The sequence below is a fragment of the Podarcis bocagei genome (genome assembly GCF_964188305.1).
Source record: "Podarcis bocagei genome assembly, chromosome: 6".
NCBI lineage: Eukaryota > Metazoa > Chordata > Lepidosauria > Squamata > Lacertidae > Podarcis > Podarcis bocagei.
The window spans coordinates 101835070-101851127 of NC_138130.1; the positions used below are offsets into that span (position 1 = coordinate 101835070).

At 48.8% G+C, this 16058-nt stretch overlaps 1 protein-coding gene and 1 long non-coding RNA gene across 5 annotated transcripts in view; one reads left to right on the plus strand and one right to left on the minus strand.

Annotated features, from left to right (window-relative positions):
* FAM168A (family with sequence similarity 168 member A) overlaps positions 1 to 2759 on the minus strand; it is a 168934-nt gene extending 166175 nt beyond the window's left edge. Inside the window, exon 1 of one of the 4 annotated variants that reach the window (XM_081197463.1) lies at positions 2510 to 2759. The gene's annotated coding sequence lies outside the window, so the exon portion shown is untranslated. The remainder of the gene's footprint in view (positions 1 to 2509) is intronic. The other 3 variants (XM_081197460.1, XM_081197464.1, XM_081197462.1) reach the window with 3 other exon arrangements.
* Positions 1 to 16058, plus strand: part of LOC308588853 — a 271876-nt gene that overhangs the window by 94019 nt on the left and 161799 nt on the right. The window lies entirely within an intron of this gene.

The following is a 16058-nucleotide window of genomic DNA, read 5'->3' on the forward strand; positions in this document are numbered from 1 at the left end:
ACCATTACAGCCCCGTGACGTCAGCGTGCAGCGTCACGCCGGGAGGAACGCACGAAAGTGTAAGTTTCAATTTTTTCCCCTCCCCCTTGCCGGGGAACCTCCAAGCTTTGGGGGTGGGGGGGGGAGGAGGCAGCAAAGCGAGGCAGGAAGGAGAGCGCGGCTTGGCTGGATGAGCTTTGGCAGGGGCAGGGAATGAGAGCCGCGAGGTGGGCGCTGCGGACGGAGGCGCTGCCCGCCGAGCTCGCAGGCAGCCAGGCAGGCAGACGGCGAGAGCCCCGCGCTGGGCGGCCTCTCCTCGCCGCCGCTGCCCCGCCTCTCGCCGCCCGACTCGCCCGCCTCCCTCCAGGCAACATCTCGTGGCACACCAGGCAACATCTCGCGGCACACTAGTGTGCCGCGGAACAGTGGTTGGGAAACACTGCTCTAAGACAACCAGCCTGTGGAAGTGCCAGATTCCAAACATCTTGCCAAATCCTGTATCACCTCTACATCTACCCCCCCAACCCCCACTGAGATCAGTATTCTTTTACTGTCCTGCCCCTACCCAATCCTAACATGCTATGTCCCCCAATGCTTACTGTAAAGTCCTTTTGACATTTCCATCCTTTTTAAATTTATAAATATCCTGATTCTCCTCCTCCTCCAAGGAACTGAAGGCACAGTTCTCCCTGCCATCTCAACCCTGTGAAGCAGGTGTGCGCCAAGAGGGCTGGCCTAAGGTCATGAAGTGAGTTTCGTGGCTAATCAGGGGTTTGAACCTGGGGCCTCTCTGGTTCTCAGTCAACCATTCTGGATTTTCCCATTGCGCCGCCGCCGCCCCAGAACACACAGAAGGACTCACAAACTTAATCTGCATGTTCCACACCACACTGAGGCATAGCTGTCAACCTTCCCTTTTCTTGCGGGAAATTCCTTTATTCCAGCGCCGTTTCCCGCTGCTATCCCGGATTGTTAGATATCCCATAGACTGTCCCCGGGACAGGTGAGACTGCTGATCCCTTATTTTCAAATCTGAAAGTTGACAGCTATGCACTGATCCATCAACACACAAATGATCCCCGACACACTCCTGACAATTTCCCCCACCCTTCATGCCACTAGAGGTCAGGGGTCCCAATGCAGAGCCACAAACCCTGTCCTCACAAAGCACGGCATCTGTTTCCCAGATCCCCCGGCTAAAATATTTTTAAAGGGTGCATACAAATTAATAAGAGTACACAATCTCTCTCTCTCTCACACACACACACAGACACAGATATATATACACACATACATACATAACATGCATGCGCACGCACAAATTGCCTCTGCTCTCCCCCCCCCCACCTAAAAAAACAATCCTTTAACCTTAACAAAGCAAGCACTCTGGGGCAGCCCCTCCTCAGTGATTCTGGACCGCCCCCCAAGAAACCTGCCTTGAGCCCTCTCTTGAGCATACCCCCCACACATTTCACATACACACCACCAGCATCCTCAGCATCCCCCTAAACATGCCAATACCCTGAGACTGCAGGCCAGAAATAATAAAGCCACTAACAAGCCCGACCCCACATTAACTTCCCAGACACACACATCCCGCCCCCCACGACTGCAAGAACTTGGCAGAGGGGGGCACAAAAAAAGGGAGAGAAAACCGAGGAGACCCCTTACACTTGACCCTGCTAGGGTTTCCCCTCTCTCCCACACTCTCTGAGGCTAAGGGGGCAACAGATAGATAGATGAAAGATAGATATAGATGTAATATTATGTATATACATATTATACATATTTAATATATTTTCACATTATATCTGTCTGTCTATCTATCTCCCACCTTTTTCCCTGACAGAACTCAAGGTGGCTATGAGGGTGTCTCAAGGGGGTGGTTACAAAGGGGGTCTATGGGGGGATATCAAGGGGGTCTATAGGGGAATATCAAGGGGGGTTACCGAGGAGGTCTATGGGGGTTATTGAGGGGGTACATGAGGGATATCAAGGGGGTTATTGAGGGGGTATATGGGGGTATATCAAGGGGGGTTACGGAGGGGGTCTATGGGGATCTATCATGGAGGCGCTGAGGGGGGTCTATGGGGGGGTCATCGAGGGGGGTTATGAAGGGGTCTATGAGGCTCTATGAGGGAGGCTGGGGGGAGTCATCGAGGGGGTCTATGAGGGAGGCTGAGGGGGGTCTATGGGGGATATCGAGGGGGGATATGAAGGGGTCTATGAGGCTCTATGAGGGAGGCTCTGGGGGGTCATCGAAGGGGTCTATGGGGGATATCGAGGGGGGTTATGAAGGGGTCTATGAGGCTCTATGAGGGAGGCTCGGGGGGGGGTCATCGAGGGGTCTATGGGGGATATCGATGGGGGTTACCGAGGGGCCCATGGGGGGCTATGAGGGGGTTTCGAGGGGCTCCCCCAGCGAAGGGGGGAGGGGAACTCGACGGCGCGTGCGGGGGAGGCTGTTGTTGTTGCTGAGGGGTTTTCTGGCGGGGGGTGTCCCCCTCCCCCCTCGCTCCCCCTTTCCCACCTGCGGGTCTGGGAGCTGGGGTCCTCCTCGTCCTCGTCGCCTCCGGCTTGTCCTCGTCGGCGGGGCTCCGGGGCTCCAGCCTCCCCTCGCGTAGCAGCAGCAGCAGCAGCGTCCTCCGGCGGCGGTGGCGGCGGGGTCGAGGGGGGAGCAGGAGGCCTCTGCGAGGGAGCCAAGGACGCGGAGCTTTGTGGGCGAGCGGCGGGCGAGCGGGGCTGTGAGGGAGCGCAGCGCCGAGGATCCTGGCTGAGGCGGGCGAGGGAGGGAGGGAGGAGGGAGCCGGAGAGGGAGGAGGGGCGGGGGCAGCGCCAGCCGGCAGAACCGTTACGGGAGCCGGGAGGGCGGCGAGACTACAGATCCCGGCATGCCCCGCGCGCACAGGGATCAGCCCCGCGAGGCGCCCGCCTCGCCGCGGGGCATCTCGGGGGTTGTAGTCGCCGAGGCGTCTCCGCCTCCTATTCCTCTTGGACTTCGGCGGAAAGGGGCCCGCGGGGCATGCTGGGAGTTGTAGTAGGCTAAGCACAGATTATTAATAGTTGCTGGGAGAGCTAATAAAACGGAGCTCCATCGCCGATGATGGCGATCGCCGTCATTATAGGTTTTCCTGGGCGGCTTAAAATGTGAAAAGCACAACGTCGTTGTGGTTGTTGTTTAGAAAATGAGCAAGGAAAGGCAGCCAGAAACTTCTTTGCGCGGAGGCTCCGTGAAATGGTTTGAAGTCGAGATTTAAAACGCAGTTAAAAGGCTACTTGAATCATAAAAAAGGGTATTCACTCGGCGCTAAAAAGACCGGAGAGACGCACACAGAGAGAGATGCACTTGCCAGTCTCCACGTCGCACCATTGCACATTTATCCATATTTTTATCATTATTATACATCTTTTACATCTCTATGGTGCTCATTAATTAAGCCTTATTTGGCTTTTAGGAAGTGCTATTGTTCGTATTTATATGAATTGATAAAGGACGTTACTTCTATTGTTTTCTGTGCGGATCGCTTATTAATTATTATTATTATCGTTATCATTATCATTATTATATAAGCGAAACGTGTCATCTGAGCGGTTGGTTTGTTCTCTCCCTGCCGCTTTTCAGACCGAAGGCTCCACAGTTCGGCTCAAAGCATGCAATGAGAACCATTCTATAATATTAATAATCGGAGGGTGAAATGCAAATAATAATAATAATAATAATAAAGCGGCTGCCTGGTCCAATGGAAGCTGAGGACAGGATATTCGAGCCTTGCGAAGTGGGTACGGTAAACAACGTCTGGAAAAAATAACAATTGCTGTGGAGGCGAGACCTGGGAAAAGGTTAGGCGGGAAACTATTCACCTTTTAATGTTCCAGGAGCTGAAAACGCCTTGCGGGGAGAGAAATGAACTTGCGCGGAGGCTCCATCGTTTGGGACCTGCTGCAAACATTGCAAAACGATGCCCCTGCGCGGCTCTGGAGGAATAAATAAGACATTATTCTTTCCCGGCAGCGGAGCCGAGCTGCCCTCCTTGCAACTTGCGAGCATTGCTGTAAGCATCTCAAAATGAGCACTGAAATGCAATAAAATGGACCGGCTGCAGAGGCTGCAAGCGAGAGACCCAATGTGGTCTCAGGCGCTTTCCCGCGAGCAGAGCCCGATGGGAGATGTAGTTGGAATAATCCACCCATTTTCCTAGTTTAAGGTTTCCTCATATGCTGGGTAATGTAGTCTCTCATCTGCTTGGGTGGCTGATGGACAAAGAATATAGGCGGCAGCAAGGAGCAAAGGATGTCAGATCGCGGAGGAGATGGAAGAAAAGAGAGTCTTGTTAACCCTAACGGGTTAACTGCTGCAAGAGTTTTTTCTATGAGGAAGAATATATTTATTTTGCAAGATGCGTTCAGAGTCGCTCTCAGCTGATTCTGGCAACTGATTCTGGCTGGGAGAGAATTGCAAGCAGTGAATGGCTAATGAAAACAAAAACAAAAAACCAGTTTCCTGACTGGTGAACGTGTTCGAGTCTTTCAGCAGAAACACCAAGGTCAGTGCTGGTTTTTCGTGTAAGCTAAACAAGCTATAGCTTAGGGCCCCACTCTCTTGGGGGCCCCCCAAAAAATTAAAGGGTGAAAAAACTGGATGTACATTTCCAAAATATAAGATAAAAAACTAATATGTACAATAAAACCTACGTGCAGCAACAGTGTTTTGTGTTGTGTAGGCTCCTATGATGTAAGACATGGTCCCCACCTGCTAGCCTGCTCCCTAAAATATCACTGGTTTGCTCATTTCTATATATAGGGTGCCTACATTCTGCATGGGACCCGGGTGGCGCTGTGGGTTAAACCACAGAGCCTCTTGGGCTTGCCAGTCAGAAGGTCGGCGGTTCAAATCCCTGCGACGGGGTGAGCTCCCGTTGCTCGGTCCCTGATCCTGCCAACCTAGCAATTTGAAAGCACGTCAAAGTGCAAGTAGATAAATAGGTACTGCTCTGGCAGGAAGGTAAACGGTGTTTCCGTGCGCTGCTCTGGTTCGCCAGAAGCGTCATGCTGGCCATATGACCTGGAAGCTGTCTGTGGACAAACACCAGCTCCCTCAGCCAGTAAAGCGAGATGAGCACTGCAACCCCAGAGTCGTCTGCGACTGGACCTGATGGTCAGGGATAACTTTACCTTTACCTTTTTACATTCTGCATGGACTGCTTGCATGGCATCATATGCAGATGTCTTTAGATACCTATTAGGTCCATAAATTACCATCTAGCATATATTCCACACAAAAAACAGCGACCATTTGTTGTTGACAAAGGACAGCTAGTCATATAAAGGGCCCCATTACCTTCAGTAGCTTAGGGCCTCATCAAACCTAAATCCAGCCCTGACCAAGGTATAGTGGAACCTTAAACCTTACTAGCGTACAAGGTATTTGTGGACTACAGCCTGCTGAAGGGGGTTCAAAGCTCACAAGGCTGGCTGCCAGTTCCAGTCCTCCTGCTCCTTAAGGACAAATGATTGATAATTTGTTGAAAATATTTCTGCATTATACTGCTGTCCACATGTATGGCGTGTTGGGGGGGGGGCATAGTACCTCTGATGGGAGACACATTGTGCTCCTTCTGGGGTTTGCCAGTTTGCCCACTCAGCTCTCACCTGTGGCTCCTGGAAGCTGCCAACATGTGGCCACACTTTGAGAAAGGCTTTGACTGGACAGCTAAACCAGGTGAGGGTAGCCAATTCATCTCAAACCTTCTGTGAGTTAGGGACTCCCCCTGCATGTGAAGTCAAGCTCCAGTGAATGGAGCGGATGAGACCTAGAGTGGATCCAATGGTCGAGGCAGTTTCTGTACTTGCTGTAGATAATAATATAGTGGTACCTTTGTGGTACCTCTGGAGAGTCCCCTGGACTGCAAGAAGATCAAACCATTCTGAAGGAAATCAGCCCTGAGTGCTCACTGGAAGGACAGATCCTGAAGCTGAGGCTCCAAGACTTTGGCCACCTCATGAGAAGAGAAGACTCCCTGGAAAAGCCCCTGATGTTGGGAAAGATGGAGGGCACAAGGAGAAGGGGACGACAGAGGACGAGATGGTTGGACAGTGTTCTCGAAGCTACCAACATGCATTTGACCAAACTGCGGGCGGCAGTGGAAGACAGGAGGGCCTGGCGTGCTCTGGTCCAGGGGGTCACGAAGAGTCGGACACGACTAAACAACAACACCTCTGGTTGCGAACGGGATCCATTCTGGAGGCCTGTTCGCAACATGAAAAGCCTGCAACCTGAAACGCTGTATCTGCACAGGTGCATGGCGCAATTTGGTGCTCGTGCGCATGTGGGAAGCATGATTTATCGCTTCTGCACATGCGTGAGTGGCAAAACCCGGAAGTAACCCTTTCTGGTACTTACGGGTCTCCACGGGACGCAACCTGAAAAAACGTAACTTAAAGCAAACGTAACATGAGGTATGACTGTAATAATAATAATAATAATAATAATAATAATAATAATAATAATAATAATAAATTAATTACTTATACCCCGCCCATCTGGCCGGGCCTCCCCAGCCACTCTGGGCGGCTCCCAACAGAATATTAGAAACACGATAAAGCAACAAACATTAAAAACTTCCCTAAGCAGATGTTTTCTAAAAGTCAGGTAGTTGTTTATTTCCTTGACATCTGATGGGAGGGCGTTCCACACTACCGAGAGGGCCCTTCTTCAGATTCTGATAGTGGTGAACCTTCCTTCATTTGCTGTTTTTAAGCAGAGGCCTTCTGTCCCGGATTTTTTTGCTGTGATTCCTGCATCGCAGGGGGCTGGACTAGAGAACCTTTGAGGTTCCTTCCAACTATGCAATTCTGTGATTCTCAGATCTCTTTGCCCTGTCTATCCAGCACCCTGTGCAATAGAGAGGGTGGTGGCAGAGAGACACGTGACTCTCGCAGATCAGATCCCCTTCTCCTAATACAAATATTTACTGCTAAGAAACCCGCTACCAGCGAAGAGCCATGCCTCCAGGGGTGCTTTCCCTGGCAAAGACACAGAGGACGATCAGCAGTCATTTAAGTGCGCCACGCTGTGGCTCGTAGCCGCCAAGAATGTCCCCCCCCCCTTTGTGTGAATTTTTTATAAAGCAACAGGCATGCAATATTTAAATGAAACCCTGCGGGAGCCATTACTTGCTGAACAAAACAAGAGCAAGCCCGGTTCATTTTGGGCACAAACATCTGCTGCTTGCATCCACTCCTCAAACAGGGAAGAGCAGGAGGATTTGCCGATGGGAAGGAGGGAGTTGCTCATGGACAGAACAGTTGGAGCAACAAGCTTTCCGCCCTTGGTGATGTTTTCCACGGTGCGTTGCTGTGGATTAGTTCACTACAGCTATTCTTCAGATTGCGTATGTGCTACAGGAGTCCTTTTTACAGTGCATTTGTGATGATTCGTGCTCATGATGTTGCCAGGGCAGTTATATATAGCCAAACCAACAAATTCAAATGACAATTATTATTCCTATTTTATTTTATTTTATTTTTTATTGAGTTTACAGTCATACCTCATGTTACGTCCACTTCATGTTACCTTCTTTCTTTCTTTTTCTAAAATGATATTTATTACTTTTTCAACATTTTCAACACAACACTACAAACAAAAAAGAAAAGAGAAAAAACAATACAAATACAATACAAAAACGCTACACGGACTAACAAAACAAAACAAAAACCAACAAAAACAATTTAAAAACACCTCAAACATTTTCAATATCTTATATTTCATTCACTTATTTCCAGCGACCTCCTCACACCTCCCTTTTTGTATTCCACTTCTATTAATTGTTTCAGCAATTCCTTTCCATCTCACTCTGTTTTCTATCCTATAATTATCTTAACACATTCTTGCATATTTTTCCTTTAATTTTCTATTAATCAATTTATACTTAATTCCTTATGACATTTCTACTAAGGCCATATAACTTCATTACAACATTTTTCTAACATTCCTTAATTTTACAATATTTCTATAAATAGTCTTTAAACTTTTTCCAATCTTCTTCCACCGACTCTTCTCTCTGGTCTCGGATCTTGCCAGTCATTTCCGCCAATTCCATATAGTCCATCAACTTCGTCTGCCATTGTCCAACACTTCAGTGTTTTCAAGAAGCAGCCATTCTCTCAACCAGCAAAAAGCAGATGGTTCATGTTACCTTCTTTCAGGTTATGTCCTGCGGCGACCCAGAAGTACAGGAAAGGGTTACTTCCAGGTTTGCCGCATGCGCAGAAGCGCAAAATGATGTCATGCGCAGAAGTGGCAAATCGCAACCCGAACATGCACAGATGTGCCGCTGCAGGTTGCGCTCTTTTCATGTTGCGAATGGGCCTCCAGAACAGATCCTGTTTGCAACCAGAGGTACCACTGTATATTCCCGCTTGGACTACTGCAACACGCTCTACGTGGGGCTACCTTTGAAGGTGACCCAGAAACTACAACTAATCCAGAACGCAGCAGCTAGACTGGTGGCTGGGAGTGGCCGCCGAGACCACGTAACACTGGTCTTGAAAGACCTACATTGGCTCCCAGTATGTTTCTGAGCATAATTCAAAGTGTTGGTGCTGACCTTGAAAGCCCTAAAGGGCCTTGGCCCAGTTTTCCTGAAGGAGCGTCTCTACCCCCATCGTTCTACCCGGACACTGAGGTCCAGCTCCGAGGGCCTTCTGGCAGCTCCCTCCCTGTGAGAAGTGAGGTTACAGGGAACCAGGTAGAAGGCCTTCTCAGTGGTGGCGCCCGCCCTGTAGAATGCCCTCCCATCAGATGTCGAAGAAATAAACAACTATCAGACTTTTGGAAGGCATTTGAAGGCAGCCCTGTTTAGGGAAGCTTTTAATATTTGATGAATCGTTTTAATATTCTGTTGGAAGCCACAGAGTGTGGCTGGGGAAACCCAGCCAGATGGGCGGGGTGTAAAATTTTTTTTGGTGATTATTATTATTGTTATCATTATCATTATTATATATTATTATTATTCCGCCTTATACCTGGAGGTCCCAGGGCGTTTCACAGAAAAGATCACAACATCAAACAATAACCCAATAACACTCCCCGCCCAGAAAAGAACTGCATTTTAAAAAGGCATAGGATGTCAATAAGATCAACCAAAGGCCTGGTTAAAAAAGAACATTTTTGCTTGGCACCTAAAGGTGTGTAATGAAGGCACCAGGTGAACTTCCCTGGCGAGAGCATTCCACAGACGGGGAGCCACCACAGAGAAGGCCCCGTTCTCGTGTTGCCACCCTCTGGACCTTTCAAGGAGGGGGCACACGAAGGAGGACCTCAGAAGGTGATCTCAGGGTCTGGGTAGGTTCATCTGGAAAGAGGCGGTCTTTGAGGTATTGCGGTCCTGGGCCGTTTAACGCTTTATAGGTTAAAACCACTTTGAATTGGGCCCGGAAACTAATGGGTAGCCAGTGCAGTCGGACCAGGATCAGTGTAATGTGCTCAAATAAGTCTTGCTCCCGTGAGCAAACTGGCCGCTGAATTCTGCACCAGCTGAAGTTTCCGAACCGTCTTCGGAAGCAGCCGTACGTAGAACGCAAGAAAGGAGATTCTAGCTAAACAACAGGAAGAACTTTCTGAGGGAAAAGTCGTTCGAGGGTGGAATGGGCTCCCTCAGAAGGTGGTGGCCTCTCCTTCCTCGGAGGTTTCAAAGCAGAGGTTGGGTGGCCCTCTGTCAGGGATTTTAAAGCTGAGATTCCTGCCTCGCAGAGCGTGAAAGAGTTGGCTTCTTAGGCGACTTGTTAGCGCAAGGTGTTAAAAAACAGATGCTCAAAACGTGAAGGGAGATGGACTCATCATAGGTGAGCTCCAGGTTGCCCATCTCCCCTCAGCAAAGCAGCATGAGTTTCATTTCTGCACATTCTGGTTATCTCCCGCTTGGACTACTGCAACACGCTCTGCGTGGGGCTACCTTTGAAGGTGACTCAGAAATTACAACTAATCCAGAATGCAGCAGCTAGACTGGTGACTGGGAGCGGAGCTTATTGTTGTAGATCAGGGGTCAGCAAACTTTTTCAGCAGGGGGCCGGTCCCCTGTCCCTCAGACCTTGGGGGGGCCGGACTATATTTTGAAGAAGAAAAAATGAACGAATTCCTATGCCCCACAAATAACCCAGAGATGCATTTTAAATAAAAGCGCACATTCTACTCATGTAAAAACACGCTGATTCCTGGACCGTCCGCGGGCCGGACTGAGAAGGTGACTGGGCCGGATCCGTCCCCTGGGCCTTAGTTTGCCTACCCATGTTGTAGATCCACTGATCTCAGGTGAACCCTTTGAAGAACACAAAATCTTTGTTGGAACGCCTCTGAGTACTGCATATGCATATGCTCCCAGTCAAGTATTTTTATTATTAAGTGAGAGGCTGCAAAGTCATCTGAAGTGTTTTCCTCTTCTGGCTTCCCTTCCTGTGTTAATTGTCTCCGGAATATATTTTCTGAGCTGTTCCGACTGTGTTCTCTGTGTGCTCTAATAAGCCCAATAAATAAATAAATGCTAATAGCGGCCTTGGGAAAAAAGATTGCCTGCACAAACATCCCTAAATGTGCATGCAAATTTATTTAGATGCTAACATCAAACGACCATTTAGATACACCAGAAATGGCAGTGTGCTTGTTTCAAGCTATTAGCAGCTTTGCTGATGTGAAAACACCAGCCTTTGGAGAGGAAAAAATGTGATTTATGCACAAAGAGGGCTTCATAAAATATGGAACGCTTGATCATTTCATTAGGGATGTGGTAAGAGAGATGCCGGCTCCTGAACCCTCTGATTTAAACCATTATTGCCCTGTTTCAAACATGCCCTTTTGAGGCAAGTGCCCATTGGTCCATAAATTCCACCTTCTCTTAGACGAAACTGATATTTTGTTTTAGATCCCTGATTACAGTCTGGTATCTGGCCGGTCCTACTCTGCAAGCATTGACCTCAGCAGAGGCAAGGCCACAGTGAGATGCGTGCTCTGCGGGCGACAGGACGGACCATATTAAATCAATTCCATTGGCTTGCAACAGGAAATGGCTCAGGGTATCAAATTTTTACCCGGAAAGCCCAAAATGACCTGGGATCAGGGTATCTCAAACAACTTCATTGACCTGCATTCCTGAGGCCCTCCTCATTTCACCTTTGCCAACAGAAGTGGGGATGGAGGGTGAAATATACACGGAGTTGAGTGTTGATTTCATGCTCTTTATTTGAGCTCATGGTAAACAGTGAGTGAGTGCTTTCTCCCAAAACCGCTGGCTATATATACATTTTTTTACACAATAGGTCCCGTGTGAATGGCTGATTCAACTCTCCTCCTGGAGCCTGATTGGACCGTTCCTGCAGGCCAATCAGGTTGCTGATTCACTTCCTCCTGGAGCCTGTTTGACTGTGGAATGGCTTCCCTCTGGAGATGCTGGACTGTCCTTCCTTGGAGGTTTTTAAGCAGAGATCGGACGGCCATCTGCCATGGATGCTTTAGCTGAGATTCCAGCATTGCTGGGGGTTGGACTAGATGACCGTTGAACCCCTTACAACTCTAAGATTCTAGAAATAGAAATTCTCAACCCCTAATTTTCTTTAAATATATAGATATATGGGGGCACCAACATATTTTCACTGCTTAGGGCCTTAATCCGGCCACCTCCTGTTGCCAGAAACCCACCCCATGCATGCGGATGTTAGGATATTTCCGTTCCACCTTAAAGGGGAGCAGGCTTTGTGAGTCAGAGTCTGCGCATGTCCTGTTCACAGGATGTTTATGTTATCTATTGCTTTCGTTTCTCTCTGTCGGAGACACTGACGCAGGCAGTCATGTCTTTCTTTGTTCTGATCAACGCTGAATAAAGCTTGTAAATAATGCTCTCCTGTGTGCGACTTCTGCTGTCAATTATCTGCTGATAAGAGTGTGCATGAGCTCTGGAATGTGGCAAGATATTTTCTAGAAACTCATGTCGCTAATCGCTGATACTGCGTGCCTACGGGAGATCGATGGATGTCCGGCAGACGGCTTGGGGCCATGATGGACTTTGTCTCCCTGGCAGTATCCCAACAGTCTATTAAACATTAAAAGCTTCCCTAAACAGGGCTGCCTTCAGATGTCTTCTAAAAGTCTGGTAGTTGTTTTTCTCTTTGACATCTGGTGGGAGGGCGTTCCACAGGGCAGGTGCCACCACCGAGAAGGCCCTCTGCCTGGTTCCCTGTAACCTGGCTTCTCGCAGGCCCGCAGAGGCAGCGTCTAACCCCTTCCCTCTCTCTCTCCAGCATCGTGAGTCCAACTCCCTGAAATGCAAGAATCTTGGACTACAACTCCCATCAGCAGAGCTGGAAACTAGCGTCCAGAACATCTGGAGGGCACCAGGCTGAGAAAGGCTAAGCTGTGCGAAGGCAGGGGTCAGCAACATGCAGCCCATGGGCCGGATGTGGCCCACCAAGACTGTTTTACCAGCCCACAAGCTGCCTGCAAACCAAGCCGCCCGCTCGGCAAGTCCTCCATGCGCTGCGCTAAAGTAGCGCATCGCAGCGCGGGGACTCGCATAGTGGCGCCGGAAATGGCATCTGCACATGCACAGATACCAGAAATGGCATCTGCGCATGTCCAGACGCCGAAAATTGCTTCTGCGCAGGCGCGATTTTCAGCGTCTGGGCATGCACAGAAGCGATTTCTGGCATCGTGCTGCACCAGTCCAGCCCACAATCTCCGTGGGAGTGATCCTGCCTGTCAGATGCTGTTGTGGTTGCTCGAGAGCAAACAGGCGAGACTCCAACCTGTCTTTTCCAGGCTTTATTATCAATACAAACTCTTTACAGTGCAGAGCGTCACAAGTCCATGCCTGCTCATTCGCTAGCAGAATCTGGGCATGGCCGGTCTTTGTTCCTCCCCCAGCATAACAGTTGTCTGACCCCCATCCTTCTCCTCCCCTCTCTGCGCCCAGACCTCCTGCGCAGAGTGGGCGCTGGCAAAGGGGGACTTCCCTCCTCTCCGGTTTGCTTAGGTTCAGTGTTGGGGGTCTCCCTGGCATCCCCTGGTCACTGCACCTCCTCTCCACTAGAGGTGGGGCTTTCCTCCTTGCCAGAGGAGGAACAGCTTCCCAAGATCTTCCGAGGCTCCCTGTAACACAACTGCCCTTCCACCTCTCTCCTCTGAGCTGATGGCAGTTCCCTGACACTGCCCATGGCCTGTAAAGCTTGTGGCCCCTTTGCTAAGGCAACCATTTATTGCAGCGCTTAAGCGAAACCTGCAATTCTGGCAGAGGAAGGACGGTTGGGAATAATTGGACCCAACCGCAGAGCCCACATCCCTGCTGAGTTTTGAGCTAATAGTCAGCAGATAGCCTGGAGCGGATAAAAAACCCTGCTAAAGCTTCCGCACTCCTTGCCTAAGGGAGCGACTTTAATTATTGTTATAAATTCGCTTTAAGGGTGGGGAGGGGAGCTCAGCACTTCGCTTAATTCCAAGCCGTGCAAAAGGCTGGCATGTTTAGAGGCTTGCAGAAGATAACACACACACACACACACACACACACACATCCCGCTTTGTAATCAACTGGTTATGTCTCAGGGTTAACCTAATTCCTTCTGACGATTTCACTTGGCAAGTCCCGTCAGCGCACAAAATGGGTGGGGGGAAGCTTTAGATAGCGAGACTGCTTGCCTGGAATGGAGGGCTTAAGTATTTAAGAGTTGCCAAGTGGTTATTAAACAACTTTATTATCAAGCCAGGCTTTGATTGACTATAAATAATTCTACCAGGGAATTCATTTTTAAGGCTTGGAGTCATAAGCACCGGTGTGTGGGTGTGTGTTTACTGTATGCTTGTGAAACATGGACCACTTAGAAACGCCATCTCCAACTCCTCGAAAGATTCCATCAACTGTGTCTCCAAAAAATTTGACACATCACTTGGGAAGACAGGCGAACTAATGCCAGTGTACTGGAAGAAGCAAAGATCACCAGGTTTGAAGCAATGGTTCTTCAACATCAACTTCGCTGGACTGGTCATGTTGTGCGGATGCCTGATGATCATCTTCCAAAGCAACTACTCTATTCCGAACTTAAAAATGGGAAGCGTAATGCTGGTGGTCAACAAAAGAGGTTCAAAAACTCTCTCATAAGGCAAATCTTAAAAAATGTAGTATAAACACTGACAACTGGGAAACACTGGCCTGTGAGCGCTCCAGTTGGAGAACAGCCTTTACCAAAGGTGTCATGGGCTTTGAAGACACTCGAACTCAGGACGCAAGGGAGAAACGTGCTAAGAGGAAGGCACGCTTGGCAAATCCATACCGTGATCAACTCCCGCCTGGAAATCTAGGTCCCCACTGTGGAAGGATGTGTGGATCCAGAATTGGCCTCCACAGTCACTTGCGGACTCACTGTTAAGATCTCATTCATGGAAGACAATCTTACTTGGCTATGACTGATCGCCAAAGAAGAATGTTCTTATTCTCTGTGTGTGGTATACATCACCTGAAGAGGAATCTGACTCCACGTCCCTGACACCAGGTTCCTGGGATAAGCTTCAGACTTAAACCTCCTGGCTGTTGTTTCTCAATCTCTTGCTGGCCTGAGCAGCTGGCTGGTATCTTTGGTCCGGTCCTGGTGGGCAAGATGGACCCAAAAGTATAGAAATCTCACTGCTGGCCTGAAATTCTAATGCTTACGGCATTAGGATGAATAACTCTCAGGCTGTCTCCTGAGCATGACAGTGAGCTATGACAGAGCATAAACTGAGCTGACAAGGTGGGAACTAAAAATAGCTGCAGTGCATAGCTGGGACAGACATATTGTCAAGAACATGGAGTCATTGTAGTGTAGAATTGTTGAGCTGGAAGGGAGCCAAGGGTCATCTAGTCCAACCCCCTGCAATGCAGGAATCTCAACTAAAGCATCCATGGCAGGTGGCCACCCAACCTCTTCTTAGAAACCTCCAAGGAAGAAGAGTCCACCACCTCTCATGGGAATTTGCTCCACCACAAACAGCTCTTACCATCAGAAAGTTCTTCCTGGCGTTTCGTCGGAATCTCCTTTCTTGTAACTTGAAGCCATGGGTTCGAGTCCTGCCCTCCAGAGCAGGAGAAAACAAGCTTTCTCCATCCCCCATGTGACAGCCCTTGAGATACTTGAAGATGGTGATTATATCTCCTCTCACTCTCCTCTTTTCCAGGCTGAACATACCCAGCTCCTTCAACCGTTCCTCATCAGGCTTGGCTTCCAGACCCTGGATCATCTTGGTCGCCGTCCTCTGCACACGTTCCTGCTTGTCAACATCCTTCTTAAATGATGGGGTGCCCATAACTGGACAAAGAACTCCTGCTGCATCACATTGTTGACTCATGTGAACCGTGTGGTCTACTAAGACCCCCTCCAGTGGCTCTCAACCTGTGGGTCCCCAGATGTTGTTGGACTACAACTCCCATCATCCCTGACCACTGGTCATGCTGGCTAGGAATGATGGGAGTTGTAGTCCAACAACATCTGGGGACCCACAGGTTGAGAAACACTGCCCTAGACCCTTTTCACATGTAATTAAAAATGTCCTAGAACATCAATGCATGAATATTAAACATTTGTTGCAACATCAAATGTGAGATAATTGCTCTTCTTCTTCTTCTTCTTCTTCTTCTTCTTCTTCTTCCAAGAACTACCCAGAATCCTCATTTAGGCTTGAAGTCATTGTGTCAGCTTTGTAAATCAACTTTTGCTCCGCAGCTCCTTCTTTCCAGCTTAAACTTTAATCATTACCACTCTTATCTTCTCCCTATGTTAGCGAGGGGCTCTACAATCAGAGAAGGTCTGGGAATACTGAAATCTCCCTTCATTGGACACCCAAGTAAGCTGAATCCTGGACAATTCTGTATTAACTATTTATTTGTGCTTTTATCTCGTGTTTTTATCTTGTGAACTGCCCTGAGATCGTTTGAGCACTATATAAATCTAATAAATCTAATAAACATAGGTATTGCCCTACTGTCTTCTACATGTTCTCTCTAAAGCATTGGTTGTGTGTGACCAGAGATTGCAAACACTGCTTCTTGTGTTAGAGCCTATGTGTT